The sequence below is a fragment of the Cryptomeria japonica genome, chromosome 4 (assembly GCF_030272615.1).
Source record: "Cryptomeria japonica chromosome 4, Sugi_1.0, whole genome shotgun sequence".
Taxonomy (NCBI): Eukaryota; Viridiplantae; Streptophyta; class Pinopsida; order Cupressales; family Cupressaceae; genus Cryptomeria; species Cryptomeria japonica.
In genome coordinates, this window is record NC_081408.1 from 77,172,120 (window position 1) to 77,191,623 (window position 19,504).

The window sequence follows — 19,504 nt, forward strand, 5'->3', positions numbered from 1 at the left end:
TTGAGTGGGTGGGATTGTGCTCCTTATTAAGCTCCTTTCCAGATAAAATTATTCTTCAATGTTGTCATGCATTGAATTTTCACAAGTTGTTGTACTAAAAAACACATGGCACTAGTCGTTTGATTTTCCCCTTGGCCTTTTAAATTAGATGAAGACATAATTCTTGTTCATATTCATTTAATGTTTCTCTCATTAATGTATTAACTTGTTGGTGTTCACAATTATTAGTTCCTATCAAGGAAAATATTATTCATTCAATTTATAGTATAATTAGTTTAGCCAATCAATGCATAGAATTAAAATTTTAATAATAATTTCTATAATCTTTAATTATTTTTTATTTAATAATTTAAAAAATCATTTATATCTTTTTTATTGGTTCATATAGTGTAAAAATCAAATAGACATGATAAAATTAATCAAAAATAATGCAAAAAAGATCAAACAAAATCAAAACAACAATGATGTGTGAGAGATAATGAATAATAATAATCTATCAATAAATATTGTTAAGTCTACTATTTTGATGAATCCACATTATTCTCTTTTGTTTATTAAATCAAATAGTACTACGAGCACCTTTCCCCACTGATTAGATTGCTTATTGTGAGAGCTACAATGAGTATACAATACAATAATTTTATTTTATGCTTGATCATTAGTATTTGTGCATCTGATTTCACATTAATGCATATTTATGTTGAAATAAATTATATTCCTTAGTCAACATTTATATTTCGAGAGACCTAATTCGCATATCTATCTTTTGAAATTATAATTTCCACTTCAATATCTATTTGATAAATTTGTTTTTATTTTTTTTTATTCCCTTTGTAAAAAGGGCATGTAATAAACTGTGGCTATGTCTATTCTTCTTTAGATATGTAAAAATTTATGGCTATGGTTGAGCCTTTGCGCCTGCCTCATCATTCATTTTACTACTCCTAGTTAGGAGTAACAAATTTTTCCCTAAAAACCACTTTCATTGCAATGTCTAAGCCAGAGTTGTATTATAACCAATGGTGCAACAATATATTAAGACCAGCAGTAGGAATATTTTGGTGCTTATTCGAGCACAAATTGTATACTTAAGATTCGTGCACAATATGACAACAATTTCACAGAAATGTTTATTCAGGCATGTGAATATTTTATTTATTTGCCTTCACTATTGGTTGTTTTAATATTTTTTCCTTTCCACCCTTGGTTTGTAATAGTGGCAAGAAATAAGCTATGAATATTCTTCTTTATGTTTGTCTAAAGTTATCTTTAACCTATGGATATTGGGATTTCTTCTTCATATTGTTAGGATTTTACAATTACCCATTCTTTCTTCTTCCTCAATATTTTGAGAAATTATTTTTTCGTTAAATATACATCATTGACGTTCAAGAGAAATATGATTATGATTGTTAAATCTGCATCATTTCCATTCAGATGATATATGATTATGATTTTCTATTTTTTTTTTAATTTTAAATATTAGAATTTGAGCTGACTTTCATATTTTAGATGATTTTCTTTCCTTTATTAATTTGAACTTTCTCATTGCAGACGTGTTTTTGCAACATTATTTATTCAATTATTACTATCGATTCCACTATTTTGAAGTAGTGGACCGTGGCAAATATGACTGCCAGTTGGGGATGTAAAATAACAAATTGGGTGAAATTTTTATGGAAAATGGCATAAACTATACAACTTCCAGTCTTGCAAGTGGGAATATTTTTAGGTGATAGTTCAAATGCTAAATTATAACTTCTCTCCCTCAAAAAATTAACTTCAGTCTTGCAAGTGGGAAAAATTACAGTTGAGAGTTTTATTTTCTTATATATGTTTGATAAGAAATTTGAGTTATTTTAGGGAAACTTTAAATATATATGTAAGAAACTTATACGACATGTATGTGAATCTTTGTGTACATACGTGTATGCATATCATATATGACATATCCATACCATATATACACATACATATCATATATCTGCACACTTACATATACATATATATGATTTTAATGTTGAAGTTTTGATACACATATTGATTCATATTTAATTTTAGTTACGTCTTGATTGAATGGCTCAAAATAATTGCAAATTGATAAGTAGTGCACTTTTGTGCTATCTTTTTTTTATGACCCAATATTGACAATAACCATCCTGATTTAATGTAGTTTGATTATATGCTTGTTGTTTACATTTATTCAATTATCCTAGATTCCTGTAAAAGAAATTGTATACACTTACAATTATATATATGACAATGCATACATGCACATACATATACACATGATATATGTGTATATATGCATGTGTACACATATATTTAATAACTACCTAAAGTCACTTTAATTGTCAAGCATATTGTATTGGATGATGTGCATGCACTTCAAGCTCTTTGAAACAAAACAACACTTTACATGTTTGGAGATTATAACCAATTTAGTGAGTGGCATAGAAAACTACAAGAAATGCTTCAAGTCTCATCTATTTACCTTTCTATCTCTCCATCTTACCCTCTCTCATTATCTCCCACTTTCTATCTCTCCATCTTACCCTCTCCTATTATCTCCCTCTTTCTATCTGTATTTCTCCATATCCCTCTTACACTCCCCTTCTCGACATCTTTCCCTCTCTATATATTTATCTTCCTCTCTTTCTCACCTCTTCTATCAACACTATTGACATGAACTTGAAGCATTGTGTCCCTTGTTAAATACAAGACTACCACTGAAATAAAAAATTTCAATAAATATTTTTAGTTTATTCTACATATTAGATGTGCAGAACCAAGATAAGAAAATTTACAAACCAACACAAAAAAAGTGACAACTTTTGACTATGCGTACACATAAAATATAAAACCCAAAATAAATCTCACTATCGAAATAACCATTACACCTGAATTGATGCAAACACTAATTATAGAAAATAAAGGTAAACGTATTTAATAAAAAACTATAACAAAAGTCACAGAAAAATCCAGCGACTTCCTCTTAGATATATCTACCAGCATTCAACATTTTCTATTTTCTATATCTACTAGAATTCATCATTTTCATTTTCATCGTTTGGTAAAGCGGCTTGCCATGGAAAATCATCGTGCACGTCCTGGATTGTTTGATTGCACAGCATGCATGTGATAATTTCGTAGGTAATATTACTTTCTTTGTCGGCTTTCTCCTGTGACACCATTAAAACATTTTGTACACGCAGAATTCGTTGTGCATCATCGCCCTATGCTATAAGTAGCGGGGGTGAGATGATGATCTACAAGGTGCATTGGATTGGATACATTCTAAAATATACCTCTGAGTTCTCTGTTGTATCTCTTCTGCAATGGCGAATAATGGCAGAAGCAACGAGTATGTTCCCCAAAACATACTCATCACAGGAGCAGCAGGCTTCATAGCCTCCCATGTGGCTGACAGGCTTGTGAAAATGTACCCACAATATAGGATTGTGGTATTGGACAAGCTGGACCATTGCTCCAATCTGAAGAACCTGAAACCATCCAGACCATCCCCTAATTTCAAGTTTGTCAAGGGAGACATTGGCAGTGCAGACTTGGTGAATTATCTTCTCATTACAGAGAAAATTGACACCATCATGCACTTTGCAGCTCAGACCCATGTGGACAATTCATTTGGCAACAGTTTTGAGTTCACCAAGAACAACATCTATGGCACTCATGTCCTTCTAGAAGCATGCAAGGTCACTGGGCAGATTAAAAGATTCATTCATGTCAGCACTGATGAAGTCTATGGTGAAACAGAAAAGGATGCCATTGAGGGTAATCATGAGGCTTCTCAGCTTTTGCCCACAAATCCTTATGCTGCAACTAAGGCAGGTGCTGAGATGCTTGTCATGGCCTATGGGAGATCCTATGGCTTGCCTGTTATTACTACAAGAGGGAATAATGTTTATGGCCCCAATCAATTCCCAGAGAAGCTCGTACCCAAATTCATTCTTCTGGCAATGCAAGGTAAGTCACTTCCCATCCATGGTGATGGATCCAATGTTAGAAGTTATTTATTTTGTGAGGATGTAGCTGAGGCATTTGAGGTTATTTTGTATAAGGGTGAAGTTGGACATGTTTATAAGATTGGTACTTAGAAGGAAAGGAGGGTTATAGATGTAGCTAAGGATATCTGTAAGCTTTTTTCATTGGATCCACAGAGGGTTATTAAGTTTGTAGATAATAGGCCTTTCAATGACCAGAGGTATTATTTGGATGATAAAAAGCTCAAGGATCTGGGGTGGTGTGAGAGAACCAAATGGGAAGAAGGGCTGCAGAAAACAATGGAGTGGTATGTTAGAAACCCAGATTGGTGGGGTGATGTTTCTGGGGCTCTTTTGCCTCATCCAAGAACGTTTACAATGGCAGGGACTGAGAAATATGATGCTGGGCATGATGGGATCGAAATGGTTCTCAACAATGGTGTTGAATAAAAAGACAGCTAGGTCTATATTAAGAATATATAAGGGAAAAAGATTAGTCTAATTTTGTTCTTAGTTTAGTTCAGTTTAGTTCAATCCAGTTAGGGAATAAGGCTCAGCTTATTATAATAGTAAGGAGCCACTAGATAGGAAACAAAGCTCTATGTTTTAGAAGATTTCCTCATTCCTAGTAGACATTTAATTTTTCCTTCTTGCAATTCAAGAAGATGGAATACATTCATTTTCCCTTCTTGCAATGGGAGAAGATGGAATACATTCATTTTTCCATGTTGTAATGTGATCAGATGGAATTCCATTGAATGAAAAAAAGAAATGGATTTTTATTATTCTATGTTGGCTTAGGGAAATCCTTCTAGAAGGGGAATTAAGTCTATTGTATCAAAAAAGGAGGTGATTTTTAAGTGTGTATCAAAAAAGACGTGATTTTTAAGTATTTTTTCATTTGTTAATTTTTTTCTATTATGCATGGTTATACTATCGCATGATTATAATGGTTACGTTGAAGGCATATTACACTCAAAGAATGGATGTAAAATCTTTTGTGGATAAAAATTATAAACATGAAATTTGGCATCCTTGTTGCTTGTCATCCTCCTTCTTCAACGGTTTTTTACATTTAGTTTTTCTTATACACCTTATTTAGTCTTAGCTATTGGAAAGAATGTGCTATGTCGATCCCCTTATTGCAAGTTCTTCAAAAGACATAGTAGATAAGAATAAAAATGAATATAAAATAAAAATATAATGATATGATAATATAATAATAATAATCTAGTCTTAATATAATTTTTTGCTTTTGTCAATAGTTTAAAACAAATATAAAATTATAAGAAGAAGAATATATTAAAACATAATAATATAAGTCTCATCTTAATTTCAATTACAATATCATAATATAATGATTTAATATTAGTTTTTGATTAAGATAAAGCAGATTTTACAGGGACCGAAACACAAATCCAAGTACAAAAAAAGCAACACAGCAGTGAATGATTTAATATTAGTTACAAAATAATAATATCATAATTCTTAAAGTGGAAAAATGAGAAAATATGATATCTTTCAGCATGCTTTACTTATATTCCTCTAAAGATAAGTATACTAGTTTCTATTCACCTATAGTTATTCATAAAATCATAAAAGTCATAAAACTAGATAAAAATATAGCATTCACTTTCCCATCTTTAATAGTGTTTAACATTTGCTTCAACAAGTGTATTTCCTATTTATTGTATAAATGAGCATTTTTCTTTATTTTAATTTAGTATTTTATGTACACGTTGCAAAATCATAAATTGTTGTTTATTTCTAATTCAATATATATGTATATTGGAGTAGCATGGATTGTTGTTTTTAGCATGATTTTTTATATTTAAGTAATGTAATGTAGTATTTTAGATAGATTGATCTATATCATCATTATTAAAATTTTGGAATAGAATCACCATGTTTGAAACTGTAAATGGATAGCAAGTAAATACCTTAAACTTATCCATAGTGATTTATGTGGACCTATTAAACCCCCATCTAGTAGAGGAGCTAGGTATGTCTTAACATTCATTGATGTTTTTTCATGCAAAGTTTGTGTATGTTTCATTAAGAAAACAAATGAATTATTTATAAAAAAATATTAAAGAATTTGTGGAAATTAAAAGTGGGAATAAGATCTTGTGAATAACAAAAAATATTTGTGGAGAATATGCCAATAAGAAGCTTAGTTTATTTTTTTGTGAATATCATAGAATCAAAAGAGAAATTCCCAATAGAAATTTTACTTGTCTCTTTTTCCTTAATCATTGATCTGTAATAGGGTTTGGGCCTTCTTATGTGCTTATCTAATCAAAAGAAAATAGCATTCCTAAAAGGAAGAGTAGGACCTCAATGGAAATGGAATGAGGCATAATATAATCCAAGGATTTTCCTTTGTTTCTTTGAGTTGAGGTTGTCAATACTATATCACATGTTTTGAATAGATCTTGTACAACTTTTTTGTTGGAAATAAATCATCAAGAAGCATGGAGTGTTAACAATACAAATATTAAGTAATTTAGAGTATATATATGAGATGAATTTTATTACATAAATGATAAGACTAGAGAAAATAAATTTGATAAGAAGAATGTTCCACAAATTTTTGTTGCCTATGATGATCAAAGAGAAGTGACATGGTCTATAAACGACAGTCTAATTAGACAACCAAATCTAGCAACTAAACAAACAAAAATATATACACATTATTGATTGTTAACATATTCAAATTTAGAAATTAATTTAAAATTTATTTGAGGAGAACAATCATATATGCATTACGTAAAATTATCCATTGAAATAGAATCTCCCTTTTTCTTCTTTTAGTCTTTGTGCTCAATCTTATCATTTTTTAAAAGAAATATTTCGCTTCCCTTATATATTCCATACAATCAATTATATAAGAGCATAATTTAGTTTTTATAACTAATTCTTTTGATTAGAGCATAATGATGCAAGTTAAAATATCTTTTAAATTTTAGGAATTTGGAGCTTTTAGAACTTGTTAAAGGTTTGAGAGATTATCATAATCTTGTCAACTTTTGAAAATGGTTTTGAAACCAAGACAAAAAGCCAATATTACAAAATTACTTCAATAAATATCTTTGGATGTTTACAAATGCTACTTTATCATCTCTCAATATGAATAAATTGTTCCATCGATTTGCACAATGATTGTGATAGGCTTGTAGGAATCTAATGGGGTTGTGACAACATAGTGAAAGTTCAACATAGGTTTTAGAACTAGCACAAAACACCAAAAATATATTTCAAGTAATTTTCATATTCTTTTTTACAATGATGCCACTTATAATTCTACCAAAATATTCATAATCTGTTTCTTTAGAGGTTCTCAAAATTCTTTGTGTGGAACAAAGGTTGTCACAATCTTGTCGAGGGTTTATGATGGTTTAGAAACTATTGTAGAACTCTAACCCTACTTTCTAAACAAGACTTTCAATCAAGAGGTTTTGAAACATGTTTTTCCTGCTAATAAGGTTTTGACAACCTTGTCGAAGGCCAATGACCAATTTTGAATCAACAACTAAATTTTAACACCACTTTCAAAGAAACCTTCTTTCTAAAATAAAAAAGAGAATTTTATCCATTATTGATACAAGTTTAGAAATTGAAATAAACTCACACAAAATAATTTCTTTCAAAAATAGAAGTGGTTGTGAAAGTACTATCAAGATCTAATGAGGTTGTGACAACCTTGTCAAAAGTCAACAATGTTGTGAAAACATCTTCTAAAGTGAAAGCACGTTTTAAAACCTTCTAATTTTATTAATGTGTCAAAATAAAATGAGTTTATGAAATCATGTTTAGAAACCTATGAAATCTATTGATACTTTTAATTTAAATAAAGTCAACCAATCCAAGTTTGAAATTCTCCGATTCAACTATAAGAACCAATAGAAGCACAAGAAAACTAATTTGAAATAAAAATAAAACCTAAGTTTGTTTTTGGGATTGCTCATGAACTTAGATGCTCCAACATAAAAAGTGGTATAGGTTGTACAATCCTATTATGGAGGGTGTGTTACAAACAAGGTATTTCTAATTAAATGAATAATTTGAAGATATGATAAAATCCTCTCATATTGTACAAGTGGACATAGATAATGATGATCCTATAACTCCTTTGAAACTAATGAAAGTCCTAAGGAAACTTCCAATATAGTTGAAGAACTTAATCCTCCTCCAAAGACCAAGAGTCTTCAAGAAAATTATTAAAAGAATCAACAAATTGATTATTCTCTTGAGAATACCATAATGCAAACTAATGAAATCAGAAGGTATACAATTATTGATGTTACACAATAATCTAAAGTCCCAAATTGATTTCAGATTTAAACTATGCAAACATGAATTGAAACATCTACAATCTAACTTGAAAGTTGATTTTTCCAAACGATTTTCAAGGCTCTATTAGTAGTCTTTATATTTGTATATGTAGGAACAAGTGGTAAAAGTAGGTTATTGTAATAAAGGCCAAAGAATAATAAAATGTCAATATTTCTTATAATTTTAAACACAAGGTAATTTGATGCATGTTGACCACTTTTTTGGACACTTCCATGCAAGATTAATTCATTCTACATATCTCAAAATATAGAGCATGTGCCCTCCTACAACTGCCAATAAAAAACACTCAGAATTAGTTTAATATACATGTTCTCTTTGATCCAATGGATAAATCTGTCCTTTATTTTATACAAATTGTAAATAGATTTGTCAATAAGTAAAAAAACCAAACCAAGTCTAGCAACTAATTAAGAATCTAAGTTCTACTTATTTTTCCTTAAAAGGTGTTTAAAAAAATCCATAAAAAAAATATTATACATGACAAATCAAATAAGCTAATATTTCACATTTGAAATATAAGTATTTTTACTAAATACATAGAATAATAAATTATGGTAGACTATGATGTGGTTCCTCTAATAAAAGTTCTTTTGGTTTGAAAGTTTATGTTTATTTTTTATTTTTTCTATAAAGCATAATAGAGGATTACATAATGCAAGTAATAGATAAATGGTTATAGATGAATGGTAAAAAATTTAAACTATAGCAAGTGAGATTGAAAATGATAGCACTAGAGTAGCATGCCTTTGCCTTATGCCAAGAAACATGATTCCATAACAACATTATACAATAGTTTATTTTAGAAATGAGTGTGATTCTCAAAAGAGTATGAGATGTGACAAAATATATTAAATGAGTGCAAAGCCACTTCTTTTAAAATGTAGAAAATACTTATACAAATATATATTTTATTAAATTAGACTACAGTTAGCTATGGGAACTATTGAGTAATATGAAAGTCTCTTGAAGAAACAATATTGTAAAAATCATCAAATATATACATTTGCATAGTATTAAATATAAAATGATAATAATATTATTGAGACTTGATTTTCGATATATTATATTAAGACTTTTATAAAACCTCTCTATTATATCTTCCTGAGAAACCAATCTACAACAAAGAAACTAATTATTTAGTAATAAGAAAAATAAAAACAAGAAGTTACTAAGGTAACTTTATTATAGTTATTCTTAATAGTCCAACAAATAGTTCAACCATTTGAAAATATTATGTCCTCATTTCTTCTCAATTCAAAGTACACTTTGTTGTTTAATCGTGCAATGTTATACAGAGTGGACGGAATTGCCTAAACTAGACACACTAAGCTTACACTTCTAGGTTTAAAAGTATTAAACACTCAGAGTTGATTGGCCTTTTCTAGGCTTAATATGTTGCTTAATGGATGTGGTCACACTAAAAATACACTTATATAGACTTAAAAGTGTTTAACACTCAGAATTGACTAACATTCTCTAAACTTAATATGTTGCCTAATGTTTGATTTAAGACTAAATGAAATGGAGACAAAGGAAATTCTGAGCCCATGAGTGAAGAGGCTCTGGGCTAGCTCTCAGGAGGGTGTGATATGGCCATGTGCAAGCTAAAGGAACATCATCACATGAAGCTACCCATAATCCTCCATTATCTAGGATTACAAGCTATCTGCACTAATCCATTACGACTAGCCTTAAACATCACACACTAAGCCTTGGACCACTTAGGTGGCAGTTGTGGGCCCATTTCATTTGCCAAGGTCTTCTTCCATCTGTTCCCATTGTGTTAGCACTCAAATTCAAAAATTTCTCCCACACAAATTTCAGTGGATGTCCGTATATGTTCCATCGCAGCCCATGGAGAGTTTTTATTTCCCATCACTCTCCTGGCCTATGCTAAAATGGGAGCTTTCTGAATAGGGTTTGGGCATCCAAGAAAGTGCAATAGAATGGCGATTATTGTTAGATATCAGTTGGAAATGTTCGTGTAAACATGTGTTCAAAAATGTGGAAGCAAAACCAAGGCATGTGAACTTTTTGATCGGATGCTGTAAAATTTTAGCTAAACCTGCAAATAGAGTATAGATCTACACAAAGATCTAGCTAAAAAGAAGAAAAGAAAAATTGCAAATAATAGCACAAAAGATGAAAACTAGAGCAACTTAGAAAGGAAAATGTATTAACCATCTTATGATTTACAATATGCAAATACATATTTATACAATAGTAACCGTCGAAATGGTAGTGAAGTTTTCAGAGATTGTGAAGACTAATTTGTTGTTCACATTAGTTAGCTTATTACAAAGAGTGTATAAATCATGCAAATAGCATGCAATCACAAGTTTTTCATAAGTCACAACTTATTGTAAGGAGCATGCATCAACAACTATCCGTAAATCACGGAGACTTGAACTGCAAGTAATGTTACGCTAACACCCCCCCTTAAGTCTAACTAAGGAGAGAATCCTAATGAAAGGAAAGAGGAAAGAGGGAAAACCCAGTGGAAACAAAACCCCCCCTCAAAATAGACACTAACTCTGCATGACACTTAATATGCTACAATGTCTTGCAACCAAAGAAGGTCTTGCAGAAAGTGGCTATTTGTGCCTTCACAAAGATGAGAAAGAATGTAAACTTAAAATGTAGCAAAATGAATGATGTAGTAGGTTCCTCTGCAACAAAAGATGCCTCGTCCTTTTGGAAGATAGAAACCTCGAGTTGTCAAATTGGTGAATTCTCACTCAAGTGAAATGTATGAAGGAATCAAGATGAATGGTTCTGAAAAATACTCATGGCTCTCCAATCCGATGCTGAACTGCGACTCTACCATACAAGATTCTAGAACAGTGACCACTGGAGTGTGAGATTTATTCGGATATGAATCAAGATGTGTCAAGATAGTAGCATGGACTAGTTGAGAGAAAACAAGAGAATCCAAACCAAAGAAGATGCAACTTGATGTGAGCCGACATTAGAGAGAAGAAATGTGTCCTCAAAATTGTCATCATGATCAGAGAGAGATTCAACAAACAAATGATAAATGTCTAATAGGATGATATCTCGCTCATCAAGAGGACAAGAATGAACCTGCTGAAGAGAATCTGAAGTAGCATTCGAAGAAGCTAAGATCTATATCAAACTCGCAGGTGAAGGTGAAAGTACATCAACTATTTTTGTAGGTGGAGAAGGAGCAGCTTGTGATTTTGATGCATTCCCCAAAAAGAGTAGAAAGGCATTATGTGAGAAATGGGGACACCATTCATGCCCATATTGATTGCTCCCACAATACCTGCATCTGCAACCCTTATACATATACATCATTCACTCCTTAAAAATATCTCAAAACAGATACAAAAACAAAACCTTCAATACAATGGTTATTCCAATCTAAACAGCTCTATCTTCAATGCCTGCAAATAAAAGTGTTTAGCTTTTTTTTCCTAGCAACCTTGCTCTGATACCATGTAAAATTTTAGCTAAACCTACAAATAGAGTACAAATCTACACAAAGATCTAGCTAGAAAAGAAGAAAAACAAAATTGCAGATAATAGCACAGAAGATGAAAACCAGAGCAGCTAAGAAAGGAAATTGTATTAACCATCTTATGATTTACAATATGCAAATACAGATTTATACAATAGTAACCATAGAAATAATGGTGAAGTTTTCGGAAATTATGAAGACTAACTTGCTGTTCGCATTAATCAGCTTATTACAAAGAGCGCATAAATCATGCAAATGCAATCACAAGTTTTTCATAAGTCACAGCTTATTGTAAGGAGCATGCATCAGCAGTTATCCGTAAATCACGGAGACTTGAACTGCAGGTAATGTTACGCTAACAGTTGCCTCAAAGAAATGCGGTCTCATTGAACGCTTTTGCAGAAGCCGAGATTGTTGCCATTGATTTGAACAGGGCGTCGCTTATTCCCCATTGAAGGGAATCGACACCAATGATCCCTGAGCAGCAATGACACAGAAAGAATACTCTCCATTCCAGGATCTCCAATGTCCATTTTTGGCTGTCATCCCGTGGAATGAATAAGGAGTGGAGCAAACTGACTTAGCAGCAACTGTGCTGTCATCTTTTACCCCGTATGCTTAGAGGATATGCACAAAAATCCATTTGTTGAAAAGGATTTAGAAGCTTTCAACGAAATGTGATTGGCAGGCGTAATGCCAAACTCCACAACGTCTGCCAACATCCTCACAGCCTGCGCGAAAATGGGAGCTTTGGAACAGGGCATGGAGATCTATTACACAATAAACGGTAGAGGAATTTGGAGATGTTGTAGCTGAAACTTCCCTGGCAGACATGTATGCAAAATGTGGAAGCATAGAAAAGGAGCGTGAACTGTTTGATGGAATGCCTCCAAAAATTGTTTGGCAGAAAAATATGTAAAATGTGGAAGCACAGACAAGGGACCTGAACTGTTTGACAGAACACCTCAAAGGAACATGCTTTTTTGGAAAGCCCTGATTGCAGGATATTAAGAAAATGGGTTGGAGATCTCGTCTTTGGTACAGAGTGCCAAAACATTCAATAGTGTTACAAAGGGATTCCTGGGGATTTATGTAATAAATATATAATTGAGTCCTTTTAGAACCTTTTAGAACCTTTTAGAATGTTTGGGCTTCAATACAAATAAAAGAGCTTCAAATTCTATTTCATTGTAAAATCAACTCTCTCAAATTATCATAGAAGCAAACTTTTTTTAGAATTTTCATGAATAACCTCTAATTACTCTATCATATGATTTGCTAATATTAAGCTTGATTATAGTGTATTTTTATTTCCATTAGAAATTGAATCATTTATTTTATGTCTAGTGTGATGCCTTCAATGATGAATATTTCAAAGTTTCAGCCACTTTGTTCTTAGGAGATTAAAAAAAAGGAGCATGTATTTTTAGATGGTCCTTTGTTGACTTTTATAGGATTTTATATAGTGATACAAAGGGAGATTTTTAAATCATCTATAAAAGACTTAAGGGAAGAATTCTTGGGATTTATGTAATAAACATACAATTGAGTTCTTTTAGAACCTTTTGAATCTTTGAGCTTCAATACAAGCCACCACGATTTATTTTTCAATGATATAGCAACAAGGAAACATGGAATTCATTAGGGCTTTGGGCTTTGTTTAAGTTCACTTCAAATGAATCTCAATTCATCTCCTCAATGAAATGTGTCATTAATATTTGACTATCTTCACTTGTGTTAAAAAAGAGAATGAAGTATAAGAATTATATTTTCTCGTACAATTTTAAATCTCCCAATTCATTCAAGTTTGATGGGTTTAGGCTCAATGAGAGGTTCTCATATGAAATTTTATAAAAGTGATTTTTGTAGCTCCTTATTTCCCTACTTAAGCCGTTGAAAAGTTTTATGTTCTTTTCACGTCAAGCTAGCTAAATGTCTCAAGATTTTTATTTCTAGATTTTATTTTCCTTTGCTTTGACATTTATTAATTTTAAGATAAGAGATATTTTTTCAAGAATTGATCCTAGTCTATTCCTCTAAATATGATTAATCCATTGAGAGTGTTTAGTTTCATTTCTATCCATTTATTTTCCAATAGAATGTTCTTGAAAATTGGAATTACGATTCCAATCCGTATGAATTTTTTAGGAGTATGACCTTTTTAGTAGAGCATAGTATTGGTGATTCTTGTTTTTAGAAGCTTGCTTCATCAATGTTCAATGAGATATATGAAGGGTTGATCATAAACTACATATTCTTTTTAAGTTGAAGGTGAATTTGAGCTTTAGATGATCTTCCATGACTTGTAAGGTCAAAGGAATGTCTTCTCAAACCAAGCATATAATTATTTCAAATTTTATAAAATCATTATGCTCAATCAATATGGGAAATATAAAAATAATATTTAATTAAACCAGGCCTTTTGTTTGTTTATGTGAGTGTTCCATTCCTAGGTGTTAAATCTAAGAGTGTATTCATCCAGATAATGAGGCTGAAATCAATATGTGACATAGTGACCCTTCATATGCTTCCTCACTTGTCATTTGAGGCTAATATAGTAGTAAAATATTCACATATCATGTATAATTAATTTATGAGTTTCACAATGTATTAAAGATAGTCTGCTATAGTTATCTCCTAATTGTACGACAATTAGGTCAATTTATGATGAAACTAGAAACTTATAATGTAGAGATAATTTTAGTTGCCTAAAAGAGTTTCTAATTAATTATTTGGTTGACCAAACCTACTTCTATGAAAATTTGAAACCATAACCTTTTTGTTTGATAGAGGAGGTATCCATTCATGCTATAGAGTTCCCACCAATCTAGGAAAGCAAGAAAATGAACTGACCAAATTTGGTAAGGTAGTTATGATCTCCTCATATCTTATAATACTTGATTTTGTGCAGAATTTTAATTTGAGGACTCCTTAGGATCAACTTATTCTTTTTTAACCCATTTCACAATAATTAATGGGATATTCTATCTATTTTTTAATAGATTTTTTATTTATAATTCTTATAGAAGATTAAATTCACCTCATTTTCTATTACCAATGAGTTCTCTTGAGAGGAATTTTAATGTGTAAGAATCCCCTCATCAATTTCACAAGATAGGAGCCATTAAAATTTCTTGAGAGGTTAATTTCATTCTCTCAGCTCACCAATTGTCGGATTCAGATCTTTATTACTAGAATAGAATTAATTTTCCATATCTTCACTTCATTCACTCAATGTTGATTCCTTTATTGAATGGTTAGTTGTTCCTTAGTCTAGATCAAGAACTTTTTTTTAAGGATGTTACTAAAAATATTATGTGTGATTCTTCAAAGATGTGATTATTAGAAAAAAAATATAGACATTTATTTATTTCCTATTTTTTACTAATATTCATGTATTTTCTTATATAAGTCTTCTTCTTCCCTTGGAGTTATGGAATTAGAAAGGTTATTCCTACCTTTTTATATACCTTTTATTGGGGGGAACTCACAATAATGGTTCCCACTTTTGACACTGAGATGAACATTTTTAAAATAATCTTCAATTTCCGAGAACTATAACTTTTAAATTATTAAAAATTTGAAGATGATGTAGATTAGTGATTTGTAGGATTTTGTCTGTAGATTCTATATATATTTTTTCAAATTTTTTTTCAGTATTTTTTTTTAATAATATTTCCATCTCCCTCGAAAAGTAGTTTTTTACAACAAACTACATTTTTTAAGAGTGATGTGCTTTCCGAAATGCATAACTTTTTTTCTATAAATGATTAAAACTCAATTCTTTCAAATTTTGGTTTGTAACATCAATATCTAGGGCTTGCAATTGGTTTGATAGTGATATGTTGAATTTTTTTCATTTTATTAATTTTTGAAGTCTGACTAGTCATAATTCAGACATAGGTTTAAGTTTGAACATATAACTTGTTCTATATATATCAAAATTCAATTTATTTATTTTTGTTAGAAAGAAGACATCAATACCTAGGGCATAGATATTTTTTCAGATTTTTTTTGAATTAGTATCATATTTTTCCCAATGCGTTGAACAGAGAAGTTCATGTTCGGTGAAAAACCAATATTCCATAAAATTAAAAAAACAAGAACATAATAAATTTACAATGTAATAAAATTATACTCGTTGGAAAGCTTTCTCCAAGTACTACCATCTAATATTTTTGGGTTATTAAGATTATTTCATTTGTGCCTTGAACCAAAGGTCCAAAGGAAAAAATTCCTCAGAATTCTGAAATGTTTTGGGAGAGACATCTAACAAGAGGGTTCGAATGAACATTGGTTCGAGTGAAGGGGCATCCACTAGAACCATAAGGGGTTCAAGCAAACCCCCCTTCACTCAAACCCCCATGCTAAATTATGACGCGCATATTTATGTAACGGCTGGGTTCGAACGAACCCGACCTTTTCTAACTGTTGTTGTTCATTCGAACCCTGGTCGACTCAAAAAAAAAAATGAACATTTAAGTAGAGTTGTATAAATATACATAATTTTTTTCAGTTTTTAACATACAAATGATTAAAACAATTTGCATTTTTGGATGAAAGAAGACATTTGAAAATTATTTTGAGGGAAATAATTTGAAGACATTTGAAGGTTTTTTTAAAGGCATGGGGAACAAGAAGAGAAGGAAAAATAAGACTTCAAGGAATTATTCTCCCGAAACGAAACAAAGATATCGATAACAAAGAAGACAAATATCTGGTGCTTGGCTGCCCGAGAGAAGTGAGTGTCATGGAGGGAGCCAGTGAGGTCAAGCACCTTAGTATCTTCTCTGAATTGTGTAGCTCAGGGTAACCCCCCAAGTGAGATTCAACAACTACTATCTTGTCTAGCCCTAGGATTTGTGCTTGCATGATCAAAACAATCAAACACTTTCAAACAAATAAACATTGTGTCTTCTTTGTTTTTAAGTGTATGCAAAAATATTTCACATTATACTTGATTCCCCTTAAAACCTATACTATGTGATACTAGGACCTATTATGTGATATTAAGACCTATTATTTGTGTTAATACCTATCTTAAATATGACATAATAGAACCTATTATGACTTAATAGGTCTTATTGTGACTTAATAACATTATCACGTATGCAATTTAAACATTTCACATTATATACTTGAGTATGGGCCTTAAGAGGTCTATATTTATGATATATTAGGGCCTATTATGTACAAGTGATAAATTAATGACCTATTATTGCATAATTTAGGTCCTAATATGACATACATAATAGGTCCTAATATTTGCATAATATCTAGGTCTTAAGGGGAGTCAAGTGTAATGTGAAATGTTTTTGCATATGTGGTCTCGTATTAAGTAATAAAATTAATAAGACCTATTATGTCATAATTCAGGTTCTAACTTATATCATATTTAAGACATGTACTTAAATTTTATGTGATAGGTCCTTTAATATCACATAATATATCTGTCTTAAGGGGAGTCAAGTAAATTAATGTGAAATTTTTTTGCATATGTGGTCATATTATGTAATAATAAGGCCTATTATGTGATATTAAGACTTATTACATTGATTATAGGTCTTAAATATGACATAAATTTAGAACCTATTATGTCATAATAGTTTGCAAAAACATTTCCCATTATACTCAAGAGTCCCCTTAAGACCTATATTATGCAGATCACATTAGGACAGGTATTACATGTGATATTAGGAGGTCTATTATGCAATAATAGGTCTCAAATACATGAAATTATAGTCCACTTGTTATGACATAATTTTTGAACGTCTTACTAAATGTCTTGAAAATTTGGTTTAAAATTAAACTTGGAATTTCATTGCATTAAAAATATTCTTTATCATCTTAAATTATGTGCAGAATGGGCTTGAGAAGAAGGGAGTTTTGAAGTGGGAGTCGAGGAAAATGAACCTGTTCAAGAACACAATATAGTTGATGAACATAGGGAGGAGCTTGTCCAAGTTGAACCAATGGAGGTTGAAGGATAGGGGTCAGGCTCCTTACCTCCTACCATTGGTATGGATGAGCATATTGTGGATCTAGCTAAACAGGTGAAGAGAAATATTTCTTATAGAAATTTAGATCATTTACTTGAAATGGATGTGGATGAGTTGAAACGTCTTAGTGAAGAACCTAGGCATACTAAAAGGAGGCCAATGAATAAAAGTGCACAAGAAATAATGTCTCATTTCTACAATATTGATACTACACTAGAGAAAGCTCAATTGTTATCAATTGTACTTACTCGTAAAGACTTAATAGATTCACTGAAATTGTTGGGTATAGATACAACAAGTCAAAAGAGAAAAACTTCTCAGCTACAAAAATCTATTGTTGAAACGTTTGGTGAACATTGGTAAAAAATCTCGAACAATAGATAAGACCATTTCAAGAAGAGTGATGTTGACATCTTTAGTAAATGAAATATTGCTTCAAAAAAGACAAATCTCTTCACTGTCATCTGAGTTTGGTTTTAGTAGAAGGACAATATCAAAATATGTTAAAAGGAGAAAGAGTTTGGATGATACTACCTCAGAAGGGAACTGGGTAATTATGTGTAGAGCTCCTCATTTTGATAGAATTGAAGATGTTTTTAGGAACTTTGTGACAAGTTTTTGGAATGATAATACTCATCATTCATCAAACAATAGAGATATTATCAAGCAAAGGATTTGTCCTGATCGTTATCATCTCCATGTAAAATATTGGATAGACACAACAAAACATGAATTGTATGTGTTGTTTACTAAAACAAACCCTCATATAAAGATTGGACAAACCATATTTGAATGGTTAAGGCCATATTATGTGAAGGTAAACAAAGTTTTCGAAACTTGTTGTTGTCGTTATCACATCGAATTTTATCTATACTATCAGGTGTTTCAAAAGATTAGAGAAGATAGTGATGGTTATCAAAAAGCTCCTCCTAAACGAACAAGTCAATTCATAGCATCCATCTTATGTGACAAATCGGATGATAATGCAACCGTTCAAATAAATTGCATAAAAGGAATTTGTGGAACATGTGGGGACTTGGCTAAATTGCCTTTGAGAGATGAAGATACTGACATGAGGAAGATGGTAAATTGCAAGAGTTACAAGTACAAAAAATTTGAAACAAAATTTGGAAAGGAATATACAAGGTTAGATTATGTAGAAGAGGAAATACCTATTGGAACATTTATGGAAAAAAATTTCCTAAGTTGATAAAACCATACATATACCATGGTTTTTTTGCCAAGTGGAAAGAAGAAAAATTTAAAAGATTAAGAGAAACTTTCCCACTTGGAACTATTCTATCCGTAGTGGACTTCGCAGAAAATTACTCTTCTGCACATCAAAAAGAGATTCAATTAGAGTATTACTTTTCAAAGAAACTCACTATTTTGGTGCAAGTGTGTTATCGACATGCATAGATGGATTTGGATGGTGTTGATAGTACATTTTAAAATCATTTCATTAAGAAAGAGTACCACTTCTATATCAGTGGTGATAAGGAGCATGACACACTTTTTGTACAACATTGCTTTAAGAATTTTTTTGAATATTTGAAAGAGAGAGGCATAACAATAGTTAAACATTTTGTTTGGTCGGATGGATGTGCGGTACAATTCAAATCTTTGAGGCTATTTTATGCTCTATGTAGATATCATCGAAATGATAA

General features: G+C 31.2%; 1 pseudogene; it reads left to right on the forward strand.

Annotated features, from left to right (window-relative positions):
- Window positions 1–3,338: 3,338 nt before the first annotated feature.
- On the forward strand, window positions 3,339–4,451 carry LOC131034383 (trifunctional UDP-glucose 4,6-dehydratase/UDP-4-keto-6-deoxy-D-glucose 3,5-epimerase/UDP-4-keto-L-rhamnose-reductase RHM1-like; annotated as a pseudogene).
- The last annotated feature ends 15,053 nt before the right edge of the window (window positions 4,452–19,504 follow it).